General features: G+C 43.8%; 1 protein-coding gene and 1 pseudogene across 5 annotated transcripts in view; both read left to right on the forward strand.

The window, feature by feature from the left end:
• GLIS3 (GLIS family zinc finger 3) overlaps positions 1-25,779 on the forward strand; it is a 504,180-nt gene that overhangs the window by 313,365 nt on the left and 165,036 nt on the right. The gene's annotated exons all lie outside the window — the stretch shown is intronic.
• On the forward strand, positions 14,304-16,599 carry LOC112868684 (deoxyhypusine synthase pseudogene; annotated as a pseudogene).

Raw genomic sequence — 25,779 nt, forward strand, 5'->3', positions numbered from 1 at the left:
AAGTTAGCATTTGGTCTGGAAAAAAAAGGACTTGCTCCGGCTATTTTAAGCGGGAGGGAATTTCATACAGGAAGTTATGTCTTACACACCCATTGGACAGGCTGGTGGAGGAAGGGTCAGGAAAGAGTGCATCTGGCTTTCCAAAAACGAAGAGGCTGCAGAAATGAACAGAGACAGCCACAGATGACCTCCATCGCTCATGGCACCAAAGCAGGTGATTTGCAGGAGGTCTGGAAGCTGAGGCGACTTCCCACCTGTGCCCGCACACGGCTGCGTTGGTCTGTCCTGGAGGGGAATCATGGCTTCTCCTTCTCTTCTGTTTTCCAAATTGTGCACAGATGCCCCTCACAGGTGGGCTGTAGGCTGGAGCCCTGCCAGTAGGGACTGTGGGAGAACGGAGACTTTCCTGGGCTCCTCTGGGGTAGAGGGATGCCCGACCGTGAGCCATGGCACCGTGAGAGTTTTCCCTGTATGAAATAATTGCCATTTGGGGCCACCTCATAAGGTTGTGTTCTGTTATTACACTCCCATTTTACAGCTGAGGACACAAGCACAAAGGTTGAACGACATGGCCAAAGGTATCTGTCTAGTGAGCGACAGAGTTGGGATTCCATTGCAGTCTCGGGCCTGGGCTCTTGACCTTGATGCCAGTGGTTTCTCAGTTGGGAGTTCCGTTGGGGACAGGGGCCACGTCTGGAGATGTTTTTGAGAGTTGGGGGTGGCTTTGCTGCTGGAGTCTAGTGGGGCGAGACCGGGGACCTGCTGGCCGTCTCTCAGTGCACGGGACAGCCCCCCACAATGAAGAATTATCTGGCGCTGAGGTTGAGAACATGTCCTCTGCACCCCGCTGAGCAGGATGGCGAAGGAAAACTTGAGCGCCGAAGGGGTTTGTTGTGTTGGTTCACGCCCGCCACTTGAGAGCCCCCTTTGTGTCCTGTGCCTTGGGTCAGAGAGCAAACCCCTCTCCCTTCCCCCTCCCCCAGCCCTGCAAGGAGCTGCTTTCTGTCTGCAGTGAATCCAGGTGGACCTGGCCGAGGTTGGGGATGGGACCACCCCCCCACCCCCGTTCCTGAGACTGCCAGATCCCTCAGGTCCGGCCCCCACTTCCAGGGGCGCCCAGAGTGGTCTTCACAGGCAACACTTGGCCTCTTCCTTCTCCTCCTCACTCTGTCCAGAACCGCCGGTCCTCTGCCGGATATAACGCAGACCTGCTGGGAGCATCAGAGCCAACTTTGGCTCCCCCCGTGGCTCTGGCGACCCAGCTAGCATGAGTGGGTGGCCACCCCTTCCCAAGGACGGTGCGCCTGGGGCCGGTCCCACTTCTGTGCTCTGCCGGGCGGCCGTGGCCTCGTGGCGGGCTATAGGACGCGGGGCTTGGACCACGGACTGCACCCCGCTGACGGGCAAGGACACCACCCACCTTCTTGAGCGGCAGCTGGCACCTGTCACACGTGTCCTGGTGGCATCTCTGTTGGAAGTGAGGAGTGATCCGTGCCAGCTGGCCTGTCAGCTGTCACAATAAACAATGAGCACGAGCCACCTTGTGTCTGCGGCACAGCTGAGGGGCTGTCTTTGTGCACGGGCTGTGCGAGGGAGGTGGACAGCCTTCTCATGCTCCATATGAGCAATTTCCATTCTGTTGTTTTCTCTCACACATGGTGTTCGGGAACAGCTCTGGAAGGAGTGGGGTGGGAGAGAGAGAGAGAGAGAGGGAGAGGGAGAGACGGACTGACTCAGTGTTTTCACTTAGATTCTCTGAGATTCATCTCCAGATTCATCCATCTTCTTGTGAAGAACAGGAATGTCTCTTGTAAGCTCAGAATGTCAACCTGTCGAGACCCGTGATGCTGCGAAGTACGCTGGGCTGAGTTACCCCTCTGCTGGGGTCAAGTGCGTGATCGTGGTGGAATCACCTCACTTCTCCTTCTCCCCATGTCCTCATTTGTAAAATGTAGATACCATCATCTCACACGCTGCTCCCAGCTCTAAACATCAGTGGTTTTAGAGTTCGTGGCGTTGAGGCGAGGGCGGGAAGCTCCCGGCTCCCCGACCCACGGTCCTTTGGACCATGTCGCAGGGCTTACATAAGCAGACATGCCGAGCATGTCCCATGTGAATTGCTCACGGTCTGGATGGAGAGATGACCACAGAGTGCTCTGAGAGTCACCCACAGAGATCAGTCTTTGCCCCCCGTGTTCAAGATGTCAAGTTGAACCTGAAGGAGCGCTGGAAGGTGGGGTAACCCACACAGAATTCTACAGGAGCTGCTCCTTTTATGCGGGGGTGCTGTGTGAGGGGCTGGGCTTTGAGCCTCTGGAAGCTTCTGCCTTCCTCTTCACCCAGGCACAGAACGAATGCAGGGAAAGGTGCTGCCCACTGTGGTCAGGATCAGTGCTCGTGTTGAAGGCTGATGGCAGCTTCTAAGCCTGCCTGAAGGACTGGACTTGTCCTGGCCAAGCGGTTCAGAGACGCCAAACAGATCTACCTGTAGGGCCTGCTGTGAGCCAGGGACCGTGCTTTGCACTGGGCTTGTGGAAATGACCCTGAGCCGTCTGGTGGCGTGCCCTTCCGAGCCCCATACAGACTAGGCCAGACCCCCTCTCAGCCACCCACAGGGCTTTTACTGTCAGTGGACTTTTCAGAGACTGGGAAGAGTTGGTCAGAGTTAAGTGTAAAATAGAACGGAAGCAGCCGGGGAATGAAAGGGTTTTCTTGGTCACGTAGGAGCTTAGCTGCAGAGGGAGCATGGACATAACAGCCCTGGTGTGTGCAGAGAAAGGCACACTGACACCAGGCTGGCCTCACAGAGGGCTGGGGTGACACCCGGCGGCGTGCGAGGTGGGAGGTAACCCTCAAAAGTCTGCCGTTGCCTCCCAGGTCTCAGTTCTCCACAGCAAGAGTACACATAGATACCTTTTTTAAAAAAAATTTTTAATGTTTATTTTTGAGAGAGAGAGACAGAGCACGAGTGGGGAGGGGTAGAGAGAAGGGGACACAGAATCTGAAGCAGGCTCCAGGCTCCGAACTGTCAGCACAAAGCCTGATGTGGGGCTCGAACTCACGTGAGATCGTGACCTGAGCTGAAGTCGGACACTTAACCAACTGAGCCACCCAGGCGCCCCCACGTAGATATTCTTGATTAAATGCTATGGATAGATATACTTTCCTTTTAATTATACATCCGTGTGTCTTCTCTTTCTTTTATGTCTGTCTGCTTTGTACATGTGGGCCTGTATGCGTGCAGGATTTGACCGTATCTTCAATTTTTCCGTAGGCTCTGAAATTCTACCACTAGGTATTTATTCCCTTCATTTCTTTAGGCTTGTCTTAAACGGTCAGTGAATCCCCATTGAAATCCCGACCATCCCGGGGGGGATGTGTGCTGGGGGAGAACTGAGCGGGGTGGCATCCAGACAGGGTTGAAGCTGGCACCAGGATGAAGGGGGAGCGCCTTTGAACCGGAAAGAGAGAAAGGGACACAGAGACGTTGGACTTTATTTCTCACGTTAGTGTGCCAGACGTGGGGGGCAAGGGTCACACCATCTCAAGCTCAGATCTTGGCTGTTTCGCTGTCCAGTCAGGGCTCTTTGCTACTACTTACCCTAATCCTAGATGTCCCCTGTCTTTTGGGGGCCCCGGGGTAGGGCGGCACCCATCAGGCTCAGGCAGGGCTGAGCCAAGTACCAGAAGACCCTGTTGGGTACTTGGATTGACAGCTGGTTTCCCGAGATTTTCTCCCAGCAGTGCTTTCCTCTAGGAATATGAGTCAGACCCTCGGTCACGCAGACCCTTGGATCCAGAAGGACTTCCTGGAACATCTGTCACCCTGCAGTGTTTTCGTGGGTCAAGGAGCACCACTGGGAGTTTCGACAGACCTCTGTTTACTCTGATACCCTTTCCTTTACCATTACTGAAATTGGAACACTGCCCGGAACTGTTGAGCTTTAGAAGAAAGAGTGTGGTTTGAGGACCAACCCACCTGGATTTTAAATCCTAGCTCCATCACTTGCCCGCTCAATAAGTGTGGGCAGTTCTTTGCCACCCCCGACGTTTTCATGGTCAGCGTGGGCTTGGTGACTCTTAGTTCACAGGGTTGGTCTGAGGACCCAGTGACTATAGAGCGCCAGACATTGGGTAGTGAAGGAGCGACGTCTTGCTTCTCCCCCCTTTCCCCACTCGTCACCCACAGGCTGCCCCAGGTCATCAGCTGTTCATCTCAGAAATACGCTTACGACATGACTTGAATTCAGAGATGACACATTTTTTAATAATCTGGCCCACAGCTAAGTTCTGTTCTCATTGGCTGGTTTGACCCTCTGCTCTATTTCCAAAATTTCCATATGGACAGTTCAATGTGATGTGGACATACTCCAGTTTTCTTGAAGCATGTGACTAACGCTAGTTAAAACCAGTAAAAAGAGCTCCAAAAAATCCATAAAAAGAGCTCTCATGCAGTTTACCTGTCAGGCAAGGAGTGTGAAAGACGGAATTCACGGCAAAGGGCCTAACAGTGTAGATCCGGGCGGGAGAATATGAGTTCTCCCGAATTATTTTGGCAGCTTTTGTGGGAAGTCTGATGGAAGCAGGGACGGGAGGAAGGTAGCTCCCATGTTTTCTTCCCATAATAGCTGGGAATTGAGGGGTGAGGCGGCGGGCAGGAAGGGCCGGTGTGGGTCTGTAAAGGTGCACTGTCCATGTGCACATGTGCATGACTTTGATCTTTGTGTTGTCTCACGTTTCTGCCCATCCTGGAGCATTCAGACCGTAGTTAGTACTATACTGATTCCACAAATGGCTACCAGACAAATGAATGGAAGAAAAATCCCACAGATCCCCGGATAGACTTGGTTGCCTGACACATGTATGTTCTCTCTCTTCTGGACGAGAAGCTCCTGCAGATGTTTCAGGATCTTCGGTGACAGTGTCATTCTCCTTGATACGGAGGTACCACCGTGAATTCAGACATTTTATGCTTGGCTCACGTTTAGGTTATTTTCAGATTGTTTTGCTCTTACAGTGTTTGACGGGAAATCCCAATAACAGCTAACATTTAAACAGTACCTAATACTTGCTGGCCCAAGGCCTTTGTAAAGGTAATTAATTGAATTCTTTCAACAAGTCTATGAGGTAGTTACTATTCTTAGCACCATTTTACTGGTGAATAAACTGAGGAATAGAGATCCAGGAAGCCCAGGGTCACAGGTAGAAAATGGCGGAAGCGGGAAGAAGTAGGATTTGAACTTGGTGCAGTGACGCTCCTGAGGCCATGTTCTCACCCACTCTGCTACTCTGGCTCCTATCAGCCTGTTGTGTGCATGAGTGTGTATTTGTGGGTATATCCCTATGTGAATGGCAAGGCATACTTTTAGTGTCTAGCAGGAGGTTAAATTCTTAGCAGTGACATTGTTCCAAAAAGGGTGGGCGCGTTTGAAATTTTGATAATTATTGCCAAATTTCCTGCTCCTCTCCAACCCCCGAAAATAGAATGCACCAATTTACTCTCTTACAACAGTTATTTCAAGACATATTTTGCTGTGCTAGGTGCCACAGAGAATATTGAATGCAGAAGTGGCAACACAAAAATGTGTGAAGGTAGGAGCTGAAGTTTGCATCTTTCTGACGGCAGTCCCGAGGAGATGGGAGAGATCACCACGGGAGCGTCGTCATCCAGAGGGTTAGAACCACAGCCTGTAGAGGGAGGACCTGTGGTTTTTAATTCTACTTTGACCTTGTCGTGATTCCTTGGGAGGGTGACTTGACGTCATTTATTCCTTCAGTCTCATTTTAAATTTTATGTCATCACAGATGGACTACACGAGAGAGCCAGGACTCCGATCTAAGTGTGTTCAAAACTCCATATTCTAATTCTAGTAGATTGAGGGACACTGATCGATATCTCACAGGGTCATGGCAAGGATTGAAGGGATTAACATGTAAGGATCTCACAGTACCTGCTCAGTACGTCAGTCCGTAGCTCTGTCAGGTGCTCTCTGAAGCCCCACAGCCAATCAGCAGTGCCCCCTTTTCCAGTATCCCCGACCAAAGCGAAAGACCCACACAGTGGACTGCCGCCCCTGGTTGCACTAACAATTTGCTCGGTGACACAGAACGTCCCCAAACCGTACTTTCCCTGTAAACCGGTCTTTCCAGTCTCTCCCCAAAAAATTGCAAGCTCTGTTCACACTATAGTATCTGTCTGGATGCTCCCTTAAGCCTTCGTCTTTTGGATGACTTTGTTACTAGCTGTTAACTCATTCTCCAACTTTGTCTCTGAAGACGTTTTTGGTGTTGGTGGAGGAATTTGAATAATTCATGTATTAAAGTCGTCCCACTACTCCATCACCTGAAACAGCCCTTCTCTGGTGACCTGTCAAAATGTCAAGGAACTTCTTCATCTTACCATCCTTGGTCTGGTCTCCAATCCATCAGTAAAAGGGAGAGTTTTTTTGTTTTTGTTTTTTTTAATTGAATTATATTACTTCGGTATACTAATATAACAATATTACACGTTTTAAGTATACAACAGAGTGATTCAACAATTCTGTATATTATACAGCGCTCACCGTGACAAGTGTGGTCACCATCTGTCACCGTATGACGTTATTACAATATTATCAACTCTGTTCCCTACACTGTACTTTTCCTCCCCATGACTTACTGATTTTATAACTGGAAGTTTATAACTCTTAATACCCTTCCCCTATTTTGCTCATCCTCCTATCCCCCTCCCCTCTGGTAACCAGCATTTTACATATATATGAGTCTGTTGCTGTTTTACCGTTCATTCGTTTTGTTTTTTAGATTCCATATATAAGTGAACTCATACGGCGTTTGTCTTTCTCTGTCTGACTTATTTCACCTGAGCATAATACCCTCTAGGTCCATCCCTGTTGTTACAAATGGCAAGATCTCATTCTCTTTATGTTCTGGTGATATCCCACTGCCTATATACACCACATCTTCTTTATCCATTCGTCTGTCAATGGACACCTGGGTTGCTTGCGTATCTTGGCTATCGTAAATAATGATGCAGTAAACGTAGAGATGTATGTATCTTTTCAAATTAGTGTTTTCACTTTCTTTGGGTAGATACCCAGCAGTGGAATTACTGGATTGGGTGGTATTTTTATTTTTAATTTTTTGAGGATCTCCATACTGTTTTCCACTGTGGCTGCACCAGTTTGCATTCTCACCAAGAGTGTAGGATGGTTCTCTTTTCTCCACATCCTCACCAACACTTATTTCTTGTTTTTTTGATAGTAGCCATTCTGACTGGTGTGAGGGGGTATCTCGTGGTTTGCATTTCGCTGGTGATTAGTGATGCTGAGCATCTTTTCATGTGTCTGTTGGCCGCCGTCTTTATAACTTTAGTAAAAATGCCCATTCAGGTCTTCTGCCCATTTTAAATTAGATTATTTGTGAGGAGTTTGTTTTGTTTTGTTTTGGTGTTATATGAGTTCTTTATATATTTTGGGTATTAACCCCTTATTGAAAAACTTGTTTGCAAATAATATTTCTGTTCGGTAGGTCGTCTCTGTGTTTTGTTCATGGTTTTCTTTGCTGTGCAAAAGTTAGTTTTATGTAGTCCCAATAGTTTATTTTTTCTTTGGTGTCCCTTGCCTGCAGACACATAAACAGGAAACTGTTGCTAGAGCTGATACCCAGGAGTTTACTGCCTATGTATTCTTTTAGGAGTTTTATTATATTAGGTTATATGTCTTTTTTTTTTAATGTTTGTTTGTTTGTTTGTTTATTTATTTATTTATTTATTTATTTATTTTTAATATGAAATTTATTGTCAAATTGGTTTCCATACAACACCCAGTGCTCATCCCAACAGGTGCCCTCCTCAACACCCAACACCCACCCACCCCTCCCTCCCACCCCCCGTAAACCCTCAGTTTGTTCTCAGTTTTTAGGAGTCTCTTATGTTTTGGCTCCCTCCCTCTCTAACCATTTTTTTTCTTTCCCCTCCCCCATGGTCTTCGTTAAGTTTCTCAGGTTAGTACTTGGATGGGAGGTCATACGTCTTTAATCCATTTTGTGTTCATTTTTGTGTATAGTGTAAGAAAGTGGTCACATTTCATTCTTTTGCATGTCGCTGTCCAGTTTTCCCAACACCATTTGTTGAAGAGACTATCTTTCCCCCATTATATATTCTTGTCTCCTTTGTCATAGATTATTGACCATATAAGCATGGATTTATTTCTGGACATTTTTTCTGTTTTCTTCATCTATGTGTCTGTTTTTGTGCCAGTGCAATCCTGTTTTGATGACTGTGTCTTTGTAATATAGCTTGAAATCTGGGATTGTGATACATCCAGCTTTGTTCTTTTTTCTCAAGATTGCTTTGGCTATTTGGGGTCTTTTGTGGTTCCATATGAATTTTAAGATTATTTGTTCTAGTTCTGTGAAAAACACTACAGGTATTTCGGTAGCAGTTGCATTGAATCTATAGGTTGCTTTGGGTAGTATGGACATTTTCACAATAACAGTGTTTCCAAAACATGAGCATGAAGAAGGGAGGGGTTTTTTGGCTCTTTTTTTTTTTTTAATTATTCCTTCATTCCCCTGAAAGAACTTGTAATTCCCCTTTTATATCCTATAACTTGTATTTATTTGTTAGTGTCTGTTACTTAATAAAAATCTGGGCCTCACAAGGACAAGAACTGGGATTTCTCTTTGTCTCCATTTCTAGAACTATGCCTGTCTTTCAGTAGGTTGTCCACATAGGTCGTGACTTCAGCCTCTAAACGTTTTGGCTCCCTTGGACACCACCATAGTAATAATAGCCATCATAAATGGAATCTTCTAACGAAAAGGCTCATTTTAGATCTCTGTCTTGGCCACAAAAGATTTACCAAAAAACCTTCACAAATCTGAAATCTTATATTTTATGACGTGCGCACCAAAGAGACAATTGTAGGAAGTGGCTAGATGAATTTCATTTTTGGAGTAAGCTTCGATCTCCTTGACATTGATTTCCTCTAGACAGTTCACTGTGATCCGGATTATTGCTCTAGGAATTTTACGTTACATGTAGTGTCCCAAATATGGGAGCATTTTATTTGTAATCTCCTCTAATAGTGCTCTGAGTTGATTTGGTTTTCAGGTTTGCAGAATGACGAGGGGGAGACTTAGAGGTGGTCCCTTCATGTCAGAAGGAGCAACTGGGTGCTTGAAAGTCTCAACTTGATTGCCACTGCCTGTTCTTCAATGTGTGTTTATAGCATGTAATTCCGTGAGACCGAGGCAATGAAGGTGGATGTTTCTAATTTTTCAGCATTTTGTTTTCAATGTGTAGTTGGATAGCAGTGACTGAAGTTTGGGTTTCAGTTGCTTCCTCCTTTCATGCCCTCTTCTCTCCTTCCTGGCCCCCTTTCCCCCATTCTCTCCATCTCTGTCCCTTTCCCTCTCCCTCCCTCCCCCCTCTCTCTTTTTCCTTCTTATTTTCTTTGTTTACTTTTTTCCTTTTTGTATGTAGCAATGCGTAGAACTATGTGCTAAGGAGGATTCTGTTATATTTTCTGAAGCCTCAGTGTTCTGGCTGCTTTTGGTAACAGGTGCTACCCGAGAAAGGTCATGTACTAGTTGGGCGTGCCCTCAGCTGCAAGTAACACCAAACCACACTGCAGGGGCTTGAACAAACAGGAGCTGTATTGTTCTCACAAAACCAGAAGTTTCCAGGGATAGGCAATTATTGGCTTTGGCTCCATGACTCAGCAATATCAGAGCCTGTCTTTGACGTTCTCTTGGCCTTTTGCTCACGATAGCGACACAGTGAATGGAGGCTTAACCATCACCGCCCATTTTCAAGGTAGTAAGAAGGAAATGGTCACACTGGTCACATCTTCCCCTTTTTCAGGGAAGCTGAAGTTTTCCTCAGACTTTCTCCCAGCAGACATCGGCATACACCTGCTCTTCCAGAACTGGGTCATGCTGCCGTCCCTCATTGCAAGAGAGTCTGGGGAAGGGTGTTTGACTCTCTGGCCACTGCAGGATGAGGCAGCAAGGGAGTGAGTTGGGAATGGCTTCCGGGTAGCTAACCAGCATTGTCTGCCACAGCCAACAAATATCCCGTTAATGCAGATCGTACCAGAGTACAAAGGGATAGCCGGTGAGGCATGAAGATCGTTTCAGAGATGAGAGCATTTGAGTGTTTGCCGGAACACTGCCGGGGCAAGATAGCACAGCCAGGAATGAAGTCTAAAAGGAGTCGCTGAGTTTTCTATTGCTGCCGTAACATTTACCGCAAACTTAGTCTCTTCAAACAATATAGATTTGTCATCTGCCACCTTTCTGGAGATCAGAAATCCAAAACAAGTTGTAGTGGGCTTACTGGGAGAATGTCACAGGGCCTGCTCCTTCTGGAAACTCTGAAGAAAGAATCCTTGCCCTTTTTAGCTTCGGAGAGGTGACTGCATTCCACGGCTCGTGATGCCTTCCTCACATTCCTCCAACTTCTTGCTTCCATCGTCACAGCCTCTCCTAACTCAGATCCTCCTGCCTTTGTATTGGGAGGCCCCTTGTGACGACATGAGGCCTGCCTAGAGAATGCAGGATCATCTCTCCAGCTCAAGACGCTTCCTTTAATCAACCTGCAGGTTCCTTTGACCATGGCACGGAATGTGTCACAGGTTGCGGGGGTAGAACGCGGACATGGCCGGAGGGGCCAGTGTTCATCCGGCCACAGTGGGACGAGCAGGAACCACCCAGGAAGGCCACAAAAAGATGTCCCTGGGAGAATGATAGTGCATCTGTCCACCAAAGAATAGGGGCCAGCGTAGCGAGAATAAAGTTGCATCTGAGTGGCGTAGCTGTGTTATGAAGATGATCCTTACTCGTTTTTCTGTGTGGTTTGCTGAAAGCTAGTATCTGAGAGATGAATCATTTTAAGTATTTCTTGGCATCTAATCATAAGTGGCAGATCTGGAGACGGCTTACTTGGATGCCTGAAGCTATTACGAAATTTATAAATTTAAGAGAATGCTTGATTCGAACTCTTTCTTGGGAATTTGTTCATTTTAAAGAAAAGTGCACAGCAAATAAACGTGTTTACAAACAGCTTCACGTGGGAGAGATCAAAAAGGAATTCTTGGATTAATACTTTCTATTTCCACGCACAATCTGTATTATTGCTTGGCATCATGTTGTGTAATGAATCTGGATTTTAATTGGTTGGTTTAGTTTAATCCTTTCTGAAAATTTCATAAGAATAAAATATCTCCATTTAGGTACGTATTTGGCAGGTTTTTTTGAAGAAAAAAGTTTAGTTTTTGACAGGTAGCCTTGAATTTACAGCCTTAAAGTTCATAATAAATAAAAGCCACTAAAATGATGATTTATTGCCAAAAAGCCTTGTTTGTTCAATGTTTATTTTTGAGAGAAAGGGATACAGAGTGTGAGCAGGGGTCGTAGAGAGAGAGAAAGAGGGAGACACAGAATCTGAAACAGGCTCCAGGCTCTGAGCTGTCAGCACAGAGCCCGACGCAGGGCTCAGACTCACAGACCATGAGATCATGACCTGAAGTTGGACGCTTAGATGACTGAGCCACCCAGGTGCCCCGTGTTTATTTGTTTAAAGAGGAAAAGAACAGTTCTTATTTGTGCCTTGGTCTGTTCATTCACTGAGTGTTCCTTCGCTGATTCGTCAGACATAACTGTGTAACGTGCCATATGTGGGACACTGCAGGGAGCCTAAGTATGTACATAAGTATAGCTCAATTGCAAGCTCTGTGAGGGTAGGAAATAGGGCTTGCTGCTGATGAATCCAACAGATCCAATGCCTAGCACAGTCATGACATAACGTTAACACTCGGGAAACGTTGGTTGGACTGAAATGAAAATAGAGCCCCTGCCTTGCAGAGATCTCGAAGGCAAGTGAGCTGGGACATACAAACAGACGAACTGAAACACAGCCTTGTGAAAGCCCAGAAACAAATATCCATTGGCAGTTTCAGGGGACACTGTCCTAAGTATCGGGTGTTTGCTGAATTTGAAAGTAGGGGAATCGGCCAAGTCGACCCAGGAGGAGTGCGTGCCAGGCAGAGGGAACGGAGGGGCGTGGCTCAGACGTGAGCACGGGGCTCTGATGATACAGGGCGTCGCTAGAATACAGGTGAGTCAGGTGAGGACTGAGGGGGCAGATGGCAGGAGACAAGGTTGCAGAAGTAGCTGGAGGCCTGGTGGGGAAGAGCATAGAGCCTCCCTTGCTAGGAAGCTAGGTTTTATCCTGGAGGCAACAGGAAGCCACTAGAAGCTTTTAGGTAAAGGACTGAGAAGACCACCTTTTCTTCCTTTCCATTAAACTTTTTAGCATCGTGAAATAGATCTTATCTGCCAGAGAGTGAGTATAACATAGATGGATATTTTAAATGAAAGTGATAATAACATGACTGATGAATCGAACATCCAGCTTATGAGACAGATGATCGTCTACGTCTGTGAATCTTCCGGTGGCTCCTTCACCCTCTCTCCCCATCAGGGGAAATTGCCACTTTAATACTGTATTAATATCTCTCTTGCTTTTCCTTAAAGTTTTACCACGTGTTTATGCATCCCTAAAAATATATTGTTTGGTTTTGTCTGCTTTTCAAGTGTGCGTAATACAATCATGCTGAATGCATTTCTTTGATGACTTTCTTTATTGCCTCCTGTTGTTTTCAAGATTTCTCCACTTCTATCTGTGAACCTATGGATCATTAATCTTCACAGCTGTGTAATAGTTATTAAATGATTGTACCAGGTTCGGTGATCCCGCTTACCATCGTGGAAATTTGGGTCATGTCAAGTATTTTGTTACTGTGGACAGCCCTGTTTTAATTGTTCTCATACTTGTGTACGGGAGGCACGTGCAGAGAGTTTCTCTGGGAGAGAAATCACCGAGTCCTAGTGGATCACACATCCAATTTTCTCATTGCCTTTTTAATCTTTGCCCATTTGTTGGGTATAAAATCTTCTCTCCCTAGAGTCACAATTTGCATTTTTCTGCATACTCGTGAGGCTGAGCCTCTTTTCATATGCTCATTGGCTGACTGTATTTCTTCTGTGAAATACAAGTCCTTCTGCCTATTTTAAAGAGGGTTGTTTGTCTTTTACTGATTTGAAGGAGCCCTCCATTTATTCTGAATACTATCCTTTGGTGGATATCTTCTGCCAGTTCGTGACTTGGGTTTTTATTCACTGTAACATCTTTCGATGTGCATTCTTAATTTGAAGTTAAACAGCATTTTTTTTTTCATTGTGGCTTGTGTTTTTCTTTATTTTACCTAGGACACCTTTCCTGCGTTACGATCTTCAAAATAATGTCCTGTATTTTTGCCTACATGTGTTAACCTGTTATCTTTCACTTTTAAGTTCTTGAAATCACTTTTAAGGTTTGGAATCTTCTTCCCCCCTGTGGACGATCCGTTGTTCTAGCAGCATTTTTTAACAATCCATACTTTGCCTACTCTGTAGTGTATCAGGTTTCCATATATAAATGGGTCTGTTTATGGGATCTCTCTTCTTTTCCATGGGTCTGTTTTTCTATCCTCATGCTTAAATATTAAATTACATAATGACTAAGACTTGTTATTTGATAGAACAAGCCCCCCAGCCTAGTTTTTCTTTAAGCCTGTCTTGGCCTCTCTTTCTGGGCTGTTTGCTTTTCTATATACATTTTAGAATAAGCTCGTCAATGTCCTTGAAAAATCCTATTTAGATTTTGATTAAAAGCTCATTGAATACTAGCTCCGTTAGAGGAGCATAGCCACGTTTACAACAGTGAGCCTTCTTATTCCAGTATATGCCTTATCTCTCTATTTATATCGTCTCGAAGTTCTTTCAGGAAGTTTTATGCTTTTTCTTTTAACCTAAAAATCTTACACAACTCTTGTTAGTATGTTTCCCCCATGATGTATATTTTTGTTGTTGCTTTTATAAATGATAACTTTAACAGATTTGTATTTTAAATTCTTGAGTGGATGGAAATGCATCCTTTCTTAAGAAAGCATTCTCCCGGAGAATACAGAAAAACAAGGATTCTCACTCATTGCTATGGAGAATGCAGAATGATTTAACCTCCATGACAGGGTACTTCATGGTAGTCAACAAACCTACGTATTTCTTTACCCTTGACCTAACAATTGCACTTTTAAAAATTTACCTTTATGAAACACCTCCGTAGATTTGAAGCAACATACAGTTATTTGTTGCGGTATTCTTTGCCATGGCAAGATATGAAATTCAAATGTTTAACTCTAGAGAATAGTTGAATAACCCTGGCTCGTGCGTATAATTGAATCCCATAAAGCTGTAAAATCATGAGGAATATTTCCATGAACTGGTACGATGTGATATCCAGGACAGCTTTTTTTTTTCTTTCTTTTTTTTAATGCAGGTTTAAGTTTATTTATTTATTTTGGAGGGGGGGAGGGGCAGAGAGAGAGGAAGAGACAGAATCCCGAGCAGGCTCTGTACCGTCAGCTGTCGCATCCATTACCTCATGCAGCATACAACACGGTGGACATCTTAGTGACCACAGCTGGCAGTGTGGACGAAGAAGTGCCTGGTACCACGTACCTGGGTGATTTCAGTCTCAGGGGGAAGGAGCTGCGTGAGGACGGGATCAACAGGATTGGAAACCTCCTGGTGCCCAGTGACAGTTGCTGCAAGTTTGAGGACTGGTTGACGCCCATCATGGACTGGATGGTGCCGGAGCGGAACATGGAGGGCGTGAAGTGGACACCTTCCAAGATGATCGCCGGGCTGGGCGAGGAGATCAACAACACGGAATCAGTATATTACTGGGCTCAGAAGAACCACATGCCCGTGTGGAGCCCAGTGCTCACAGATGGCTCCCTGGGCAACGTGATCTTTTTTGATTCCCACAAGAACCCAAGCTGGTCCTGGACATTATTGAGGACGTGAGGCTCAGGAACACACAGGCCATTTTGCCAGGCACACTCAGATGATCATCCCGGGTGGGGGTGTGGTCAAGCACCACACCGCCAATGCCAGCCTCATGGGGAATGGGGCCGACTAAGCTGTCGACATCCACATGGCCCAGGAATTTGATGAATCTGACTCTGGTGCCGGGCTGGACGAAGCTGTCTCTTGGGGCAAGATCCGGGTGGAGGCACAGCCTGTCAAGGTCTGTGTGCCTATGCCTCCCCTGGTCTTCCCCCTGCTTGTAGCTGGAACCTTTGTCCAAAAGAGACAGATGCCTTCACCCCTGAGAAGAATGCGGACGGAATGGCTACAGCTCCAGGGAAGTCCTCCCTCTCCTCTGTTTATTAGCCTGCACACCCAGTCCTTCCCTCACTCCTTGGTAAGCATCGTGTCTAGAATAAATGGTCTCAGTGATCCTTGAAAAAAAAAAGTGGTAGCCCGATGCAGGGCTCGATCCCATGACCTGGTGTGATCATGACCTGAGCCGAAACTGAGAGTCAGACCCTTAACTGACAGAGCCACCCAGGCGCCCCCCAGGATAGGTTTTAAGTGAAAAAAAGTAGGGTACAAAATAATCTGTGTCGTATGCCACCCTTTGTTTCATGAGGAAAGGGAAATACGTTCACGCACGTGTGCATGTATGCAGCTGTGGGTGTGCCTATACTTAATCTTGTAAAAAGAAACACAGGAAGGATCAATGAAGAAGTAATGACAACGGCTGACTCGATGGGCTGGGTTAAATAACTGGATGGAAGATGATCGGGATTGGAGAATACCTATTTATATAGTTTTGAATTTTGAACTATGTGTGTATGTTACTTCATAAAAATGAAACCATAAAGGATGAAAAAATACCAGACCTTAAAAGTGAATGGAAACAAAAACAAAAGAATCCTAACTGCATATCAAATAGGTAACATAAGCAAATAATTAATTCACGCTCTTTTACAACAGTACTCAATACATGTATTCTTATGAAATATTTACTAAAGGCAAAAAGAACTGTAAAGAAATCTGAAACCCTACTTAGTAGGTCTGTTGTTAGTGTTAATATTTATAGTATGATGAAAAATTTTATATATTATAGGATAAAGTAGATAAGCAGATAAATAATAAACATGGTAAATATATATATTAAAAATTTTTAAGTTAATACATATCTGTTATATATAATTACAAACCACAATATTTTAACTGTAAGAGGAAAGAGATACAATTATGCAATAAAAGAAGATAAGAAAAAAAAAAACTCTGTGGTACTAAATTTTGAATTGGTTCTATCAGAGGAACTCATGATTTCATATATTTCCTAGCTCTGTGCATTGAAAGGACCTGGAAAGTGATAACCCTTTAGCAATAAGCACACTCAGCAAACAGTCTTAGTTTCTAGCGTCGTTCTTCACTAAAATGAGACAGGACTCCTTACAGAAGTGGCTAATTCCAGATCAGGAGCAGAGAAAGACCAAAGTGAACCTGGATTGTCTTTTTGGAGCCAGAAAGCAAGGAACTGCTCAAACGGTCATGGGGATCGTGTTAACAGAATACAGGTACTGGCCTATAGGAATTTCCACAGGTATTTGGGTGAATTTAAGCACCCAGAGAAACAGTGACAACCGTGGATTATTGTGTATATATAAAAAGAGAATAAACAAAGTTTCTCTAAATTTACTAATTCCAGTAATTTGTAGATTCTTTAGGGGGCAAGATTGTATAATCTACACGTGACGATTATTTTGTCTTCTTTTCTAGTCCTGATACGTTTCACTTCTTTTCCTCGTTTGATTGTATAGGTGAGAACCTTCCATGTGATGCAGAATAGAAATGCTGATAGTACATGCCTTCTTCTTATTCCTGTTTCCATTAAGGTCATGTTTGAAAATATTTCACAGTTGAGAATGCTACTGGTTATATGTTTTTAACGGGTTACCAAATTCTTTTATCTGCTTAGTTTGTTAAGAGTTTTTATCCTGAATGTTTTTTCTTTCTTTCCTGTAGAGATAGTCATATGATTTTCTCCTTAATTGCTCAGTGACATGGTCAATGAACCTTAAATTCCTAGAAAAAAACATGTTGAGCTTGGTCATGACGTGCTGTATTTTTTACGTATTGAATGAGTTAGTTTGCCAGTCAGTATTTCAAGATTTTGGCATTGATGTTAATGTGGATCACCTAAAACTTTAATTTCCTGTGCTAGTCTTATCTCATTTCCGTTCTCTGATAGATTTTATGGAAACTGGAACTTTTCTGGTCCTTGAATGTAAATAGAACTCAACTGCGAAGCCATCTAGACCAAGTGGGACAATTTTAGATTTCTGATTGAATTATTTAATGGCTGTTGTATCATTTAGGATTTCTGTTTATTCTTAACTCTGTTTTGGTAATTTATGTTACTCTTGACACTTGCCTTTTTCATCTCAATTTACAGATGTATTGACATAAAGCATCATCACCTTTTTAATCTCTGCTGCATCTGTAAATATGTCCCCTTTTCATTCCTATTATCGTTAATTTATGTCATCTTTCTCCACCTCCCCAGTAATCTTGCCAGAGACTTGTCTATTTAATTATTTATCTGAAAAAAAATAATTTTTGATTCATTTATCCTCTATTTTGTGGTTTTGTTTTCTATTGTATTAAATTTTTTTCTTACCCATATTATTTTTTCCTTCTACTAATTTGGGCTAATTCTGCAGGTTTTTTCCCCCAACTCTTAATAATTTCTTATTTGTTGGGGTGCCTGGGTGGCTCAGTCGGTTAGGCGTCTGACTTCGGCTCAGGTCATGATCTTCACGGTTTGTGAGTTCGAGCCCCGCGTCGGGCTCTGTGCTGACAGCTGGGAGCCTGGTGCCTGCTTCTGATTCTGTGTCTCCCTCTCTCTCTGCCCCTCCCCCACTTACGTTCTGTCTCTATCAGAAAACAAATAAATGTTTAAAAAATTTTTTTAAATAATAATAATTTCTTATTTGTTAACATAAGCATGGAGGGTTATGAGTGTTCCTTGAAGAACTGCTGTAGCTATTTCCCACAGATTTTGACATCATAGTATGTGTGTTTACCTCAACTTAAAGTAAAGCCAATCAATATCTGTACCTTTTTTCCAAACAGCACTTTTATGAACTTCATTCACTCCCCATCAGGATTATATGCCATCCTCCAGAGTTGATTGATGTTTTTAAATTTCTTAATCCCTAAGTTAAATCTCAGTGCTATACTAATAGTCCATATGTGTATTTTCCCACAATTTCCCCGTTTTCTTTTGTCCCCAGTCTTTCTTGTTATCAGAACTTAATCTGTGAAGCACCTGGGTGGCTCAGTTGGTCAAGCATCCAACTTCAGCTCGGGTCACGATCTCACGGTTCGTGAGTTCAAGCCCTGCGTCAGGCTGTGTGCTGACAGCACGAGGTTGCTTGGGATTCCCTCTCTCCCTTTCTCTCTCTGCCCCTCTCTCACAAAAATAAATAAAGAAACTTAAAAAAAAAAAAAAAACCAGAACTTAACCTGAGATCATTTTCCTTTTTCCCTGAAGTACATGATTTAGATGTTCCTTCAGGGAGAACCTCTCAGTTTTTTTTTGTCTTTCTGGTAACATTTTTGTTTCCTCCTTGTTCATGAAAGATATTTACACCCCATGTGTAATTTTAGGTAGATAGTTGTGTCTCACAGCAGCATTTTGGCGATCTCCTTCTCTGCCTAGCTTCCAGTATTGCTGTTGAGTCTCACTGCTATTCCTTCGTAAGGAATCTGTCTCTCCTTTCAGCTGCTTTTAACTTCTCTTCCTTGTCTTTGGTGTTTTGCTGCCTAGGGTGTTGTGTGCCTAGCGATGAATTTGATTTTACTTGCCCCGCTTAGACATCATTGTGGTTCCTACAACATGGCATTTTGTCTGCTTCAGTTCAGGAAGGTTCTTTTTCAAAATACTGACTTCCCTCCATCACTGTGCTATCATCTCCTGCAACTCTGATTAGAAGTCTATTTGTTATGTGTTTTCAGTTTCCATCCTATATCCTTTAAGCTCTTCTAATTTTTTTTATCACCTTGTCTCTCTGTCTATTCCATCTAATTTACATGCATCCATTTTCCAAGTTACAAAGTCTTTCTGCAGCCACATCTCCTCTGCTCTTTAACTCATAAATTATATATATATATATTTTAAAATTTTTTAACGTTTATTTATTTTTGAGAGAGATAGAGAGAGACCGAGTGCAAGTGAGGGAGGGGCAGAGAGAGAGGCATACACAGAACCTGAAGCAGGCTCCAAGCTCCGAGCTGTCAGCACAGAGCCTGACGTGGGGCTCGAACTCACCAACCATGAGATCATGACCTGAGCCGAAATCGGATGCTCAGCCGACTGAGCCACCCAGGCGCCCCTCATAAATTGTATTTTTATTTTTGGTGATTGCCTGTTTAATTTTCAGAAGTAGTTTTCATTTTTCAGAACTGCTTACTCAATTTTTAAAATTTCTTGTTTCCTTTTTTTCTTTGTTTCTCTTCTATTTCTTCAAATATTTAAACCCTACTAGATGTGACATTTCAATATTTCTATAGCTGGCAGGCTTCTCAGGTCTCGCTCTGTCATGCGTAGTGTCTACTGACTATCACTTGGATAATCTTGACTGTGCGCTGACACTCTTTAAAAACTTCACCTTTGGGGATTCTTTCAGGCCTGGGTCGAAAATGCATTCTTCCGGGGAATGTTTGTCACTTCTAAAATCTCTGAGACTCTATCAGTCAGTTAAAATGATCAGCTTTGGGGTGTTTGGGATCATTCAAATAATGTAAATTCTGGATCCAAATCCAGGTTTTGGGGTTAGGAATTTTGTAAGGCAGCGTTTTTTTTTTTTCTCTCTTTCTCAAGAGGTAAGACCTCTGTGTCCAGTGTCTCACTCTGTAGGTCAGGCTTATTTACACATATTGTTTTCCCAACTCATTTGCTGACCGTGTGGCCATTCAGAAGCCCCTGCTTTATACATGAGTCTCTCTCTGAACTCGAATGGAAATCTGGATCCGTGCTTTGTCGTTTTTCCCACCTGGCCCTTTAGAAGCCAAGCTCTAGGGTACCTGGGATTAGCAGAATATCCCCAGTTCTTGCTTACCCTTGATTGCTGGGGTTTTTCGTTTGTGTATGTGTATGTGTTTCTGGCTTTTAAAGAATTCCCTTATTCTGTTGCCAAGGCAGCCATGCATTAAAAAAAAACTCTTTAAAAATTTTTCACCGGCATTTTTAGATGGGCCACATCAGAGGTAAGTTCTCTGAACATCTCATTTGCCATATTGCTGGGAACAGAAATAAACAGTAGGTAAGGAATGATTTTTAGGAAGACAACATAAATGGCAGGATTGATCATCACTGGACATCGGGCAGAGGCTGGATACAGGGAGACAGTTTTTGTTCTCGTGATTTATTCACACAATTATGCACAACCCCGGTCTAAATACTTAGATCTCGTCCCATAGGCAGCACACATAAAACAACTCGAAATGAAGGTATTTAAGACTCATTAGTTGTGGAAATCGTTGATGACTTTTTGTGGTATTTTAAACTAGGTCTGTGAGTCAGAGTGTATTTTCACAGCCTAACCTTAAGGAAGGGATACACTTGCCAAATCTTGAGCGAGGAAAATGAATCCCAAATTGAGGTGTAGGTGTCAGAACGGTTCCTGCCAGCATTACTTATTTGCCAAACATTTTTCAACATAAGGAGAGCACCTGAGCACATGCCAGGCTGTGGACCGCGCTGGGGGATGTCAACTGAAGCAGCTTTTCATTTCTCGCTGGGAGGGTCAAAAAGAGATGAGCCCACAGTGAGAAGCCCCTTTCTGTCCATTTCCTAAATGCAGCAGGGGGCTTCTCCAGAGCAGTGCTTCTCAAGGCGAGGTCCACACCACAGGATTTGTCAGAAAGGAGATTCTCAGATCCACCTCGAGGCCCAGAGATTGGTGTTTTACCACACCTTCCAGCTGACTCTCATGCGTACTAGAGCTTGAGAAGGGCAGCTCCTAAGAAGGCTGGTTGAGGGGCACCTGGGTGGCTCAGTCGGTTAAGTGTCTGACTTCGGCTCAGGTCATGATCTCGCGGTTCATGAGTTTGAGCCCCACATCGGGCTCTGTGCTGACAGCTCGGAGCCTTGAGCCTCCTTCAGATTCTGTGTCTCCCTCTCTCTCTGCCCTTACCCCATTCATGGTGTGTCTGTCTCTCTCTCTCTCTCTCTCTCTCACTGTCTCTCAAAAATAAATAAACATTAAGAAGGCTGGTTGAAATAGAGTGGATGTGATTGTTCAGAAAACAGTTCATTTTCAATTGGATTCTCCATTGTCAAACTACATTTGTCTCCAAGCAAATTATTTATAACAGACACAAAAAAACTAAATGTCCAGTGGTCTCGGACTAGGAAAATGAAATGGTGTAACCATTCGATGAAATTATGCAGCCATCAAAGTTACTTAAGGACATTTAATAATAAGGAAAATGCTTACAAAAGTGTTTAAATGTATATTCGCATCCCTCTGCAAACATACATTCTGATGATGGCAAGTGTAGACATTCATTGTGGTCCCAGGAATTCCTTAGTTGTCCTTGAAAATCAACGAGAACAAAATTGGTTCTCCATGGATAGTGAGATTCCGAGATATTTTTACATATACCTATAATAACACATATGCATTCTTATTTCATGTATTTGTAAATTGTCTAGAATAGGCAAGTATTAATTTCATACAATGCTAGAAGGAAATAAACTGTTTTTTTTTTTTTTTAAGTTGTAGCAGAATTGCTTTGAATTGCGGGTTTCAGAAAATTAAAGATTGCACCTGCCTTGCTGCATTTCTGCAGAGCAGTTGGGGGAAGAAGCGGTACAAAGAGATCCTGATCTGGCAGATGGGATGGGGCCATGGCAGAGTCAGGTGCATTGTCAGTGGGCTTTCCTCTGGGGATATTTTCGGGCCAGTTCGTGACACTGCTGACCGGCCATAAATCCTGCAAGTTTGAGAGCTGGAATGAGAACACAGGACATGCACAAACCTCCTTCCCCACGATTCTGCAGCTCAGAAAATCCCCAACATCTGGCTCACGTGTGAAGCCAGGAAAGCTACGGTTTCCACTGGCAGCCGGCCTTACCGAGAGCCTTAGCCGGTTGGCTCTATGACACACAGGGAAAACACTTTGCGAGGATTTGCTGAGCATTTTATTCCCAAGTGGAAAATCTGCACACACATCCAATTAAACTAGAGACAATTTTGTAAGGCACCTCCTAGGGGATAAAAGTGTTTGACCTGATCAGGATTGGTCAAAGTAGAGATTATTGGATATCACACAGCCTGGTCTTTTGGTTTAACACTGGCCAAATTAAAACTAGAATAATACTTAGAGGCCAGGAATACTTTGACGAAGACAGAAAATCCACTGTTAACTTTTTTTTCCCTACTTTTATTATAGAAGTTCACAAAAAAATTATCAAAAGGAAAAAGAAGAATTATAATACACATGCCCATCGCCCAGCTTTAAATGCCATTTACTCCTTGGTAATGGGAGAAATATTTTGAGCTTCTGGGTTGAAAATCTTACCAACTCTATCCCATAAACGAACATGCCTTCCTTTATGGTGAGAAGGGTTTGGGTTCAGAACCTCTGTCCATCCGCTGGAGCTCTTTTGCGTCTTCTTTCAAGAGGCTTTGTGGGGAACGAAAAAGTAAAAGGGACGCCCATTGTAATGATGGCTACTGATGTCCCAGTTGGTACACTGACCTCCAAGGCATCTCAGTAAAATTCCTTCCAAGTTTTAAGAGCCGACACTGATTTCCATCGTTTATCCATGCATAAAGCAGTGAGTGCAGTTTGCTTTGAACACTTTTCAGCAGAACCTTTAACAAGGAAAAGCATTTCTTTGTTGCCCCCTTTCTCAAAGAAGCAACCGGCATTAAGCATCTAGCATTAAGATATATGGACAACTAATTTTCACTAATCCCTCTTCTTTGGTTCCATGCTTTGATATATTGAATAGCTGAAAAGAAAAGTCACTTTTCCCTTCCAAAACTACTTCTGGAAAACATGTTTGTTTGTTTGTTTGTTTGTTTTTCTTAACACTAAGCATCAGCCTAGGTACCGTGTAAGAATAAAGCGAATGCCACTGCTCTTGTCCTCTGAATGTCCTCATTCTAACATCACTTAGTTGGGGCTGTGGTGTGAACAGCAAAGCTGGCCTGAGGCAAGGTTTTCAGTGGGGAGTCCTGTTGTCTCACTGACTTTGTGCTATAAAATCTGGCCTCAGTTCCTCTAAAAGTAATTGGCCTTAATTTACAATAAAATTTTAATTAAAAATTCAACCCACTTAGGGGTGCCTGGGTGGCTCGGTCGGTTAAGTGGCCGACTTCGGCTCAGGTCATGATTTCGCGGTCCGTGAGTTCGAGCCCCGTGTCAGGCTCTGTGCTGACAGCTCAGAGCCTGGAGCCTGCCTTGGATTCTGTGTCTCCCTCTCTCTCTGCTCCTCCCGCATTCACGCTCTGTCTCTCTCTCAAAAATAATTTAAAAAAATGCACCCCACTTAAAGTTGACAAACTGTATAATAATAAAATACTGTCAACTCCCAAGTTAAGCCTCAGTTAAAATACAAAAATGTAATTAAATTAAAACAAAAATGAAAGTATTGGTAATTGCGTTCGCCACCATGCGGAGTATGACAGATGAAGATATATACCAAGTGGAGTGATCAGACCCCAGGACTTGTGTAATTTTCCTAAGCGTTCCCAGCATATTGAACCTTCAGATGGAATCATAACTTCAGTTGTTAATGTCCAGGTTGTCTGATTACATGATTCGCTTTGTTTTACTTCTACTATCCTTTGCATTTCTTAATCTTGCTACAGATTTGAGCCCGGTCCCTTCCACCAAAACTCTTTTGCGTCTTCTTTTAAGAAGCTTTGTGGGGGGGGCGCCTGGGTGGCGCAGTCGGTTAAGCGTCCGACTTCAACCAGGTCACGATCTCGCGGTCCGTGAGTTCGAGCCCCGCGTCAGGCTCTGGGCTGATGGCTCAGAGCCTGGAGCCTGTTTCCGATTCTGTGTCTCCCTCTCTCTCTGCCCCTCCCCCGTTCATGCTCTGTCTCTCTCTGTCCCAAAAATAAATAAATTTAAAAAAAAAAAAAAAAAAAAGAAGCTTTGTGGGGAAGGAAAAAGTAAAAGTAAAAGGGACGCCCATTGTCATGATGGCTACTGACCTCCCAGTTGGTACACCGACCTCCAAGGCATCTCAATAAAATGCCTTCCAAGTTCTAAGAGCCGACATCACTTCCTGTCACACGATGTCCGATGTACCACTTCTCCCCGTTAACGCCCTGTCCGTACAAGTGGTCGTGGGAGCAGGCGCCTCCACTGGCTGCTGGGAGCTACTTGTATGTGAGAGCCACTCGGGGTAGAGATACCGTGGAGACTCTTGTCAAGTTCCAAAGCCTTCATGTTCTCCATCAGAGACCTCCGTGTGGTTCCCTGCCAAATGAAACGGTTTCACTTGGACATCGCATACTTTGAAGAACCCCTTCGTGAGGTAGATCTTTCCTTTTTTCACATTTTGGGGCATGCACACTGTAAGGGATGAACTTTTGTTGTTGTTGTTGAAGGAATGGGGGTGTGCTCAGTTCTTGGACTTGTATGAAATCTAATTTGTATGAAATTGAACATATTTTTAAATATCAAACATAGATATGGCATTTGAAAATGAATTTTGACTTTAGGAACAGCTTTGGTCACTTCATCAAGCTACTTTCGCTCTTCTGTGTAGTCGAAAGCTCAGACTTAGGGGATGGCCAGTGGGCCAGGAGATCCCTACTTGACCTCCAGAGCTAGAGCATTGCAAACTCCGAGTTGGCAGGGATTCCTTCCTTTGGTGACTCTGTGATAGGTGTGAATTTGTTCTTTGTTCTCTGGTCAGCCCTACTGAGTGCCTGTCCTGAGTCAGGGACTGTGCCAGGTGCCAGTCAGCCTTTGGTGAAGAAAACATATGTGTCACTCACTGGGCTCCGAAATTTAAGACCTCTTGGTATCAGTAATGGGTAATAGACTGATAGGGTGTTTACTGACATCTTTCTTCCTCGTGACGCCTTCTCATGCTATGTGAATGTAACATGCCCGCCCTCTTTCTCTCATAAAACAGTGACTTTTCAGTGCCAACGAGCCGACTGACGAAAAACTACCCACAAAAGTAGTGTACCCAAGGCCCTTTCCATGCTGTGCACCTGGCCGAGGTTGTCACATGCCATGCTTGATAACTAGCTTTATAGTGGAAGTACTACCTGGTCTCATCCTTCGAATGGTGACACCATTCAGGTTTTTAGAATTGAAATGTTTGAGATCGTTGTGGATTTACATACACTTGTAAGAAATAATACAGAAATACACTCATGTGTACGTGTGTGTGTTCTATACGGTTGTATTGCCTGGGTAGATTGTAGTCACCATTACAATCAAGATTTCCCGCACCACAAGGATCTCTGTTTCCTTTTCATAACCATGCTCACTTGCCTCCCCCGCCCCCTTCCTTAACTTTTCTGGCAACCGTTAATCTGTCCTCTATTGCTCAAATTTTTTCAGTTCACAAGTGTTAACCCAAGTGGAAACGCACAATATGTGACCTCTTTGGATTGGCCTTTTTCACGCACCCTAGTTCACTGAAAATTCAATTCATTCAATTCAGAATTCATTCAATTTGTTGTATCAATATCTTATTCTTTTTTATCGTTGAGTAATATTGCATCGTATGTTTATTTCACAGTATTCCATACTTGGTTTAACCATTTATCTGGTGAAGGACATCTGGCCTGAATCCAGTTTGGGGCTGTTACAAATAACAGTGGTAGGAACATT

Source organism: Puma concolor, chromosome D4 (assembly GCF_028749965.1).
Source record: "Puma concolor isolate L17-30 chromosome D4, mPumCon1.1.hap2, whole genome shotgun sequence".
NCBI lineage: Eukaryota > Metazoa > Chordata > Mammalia > Carnivora > Felidae > Puma > Puma concolor.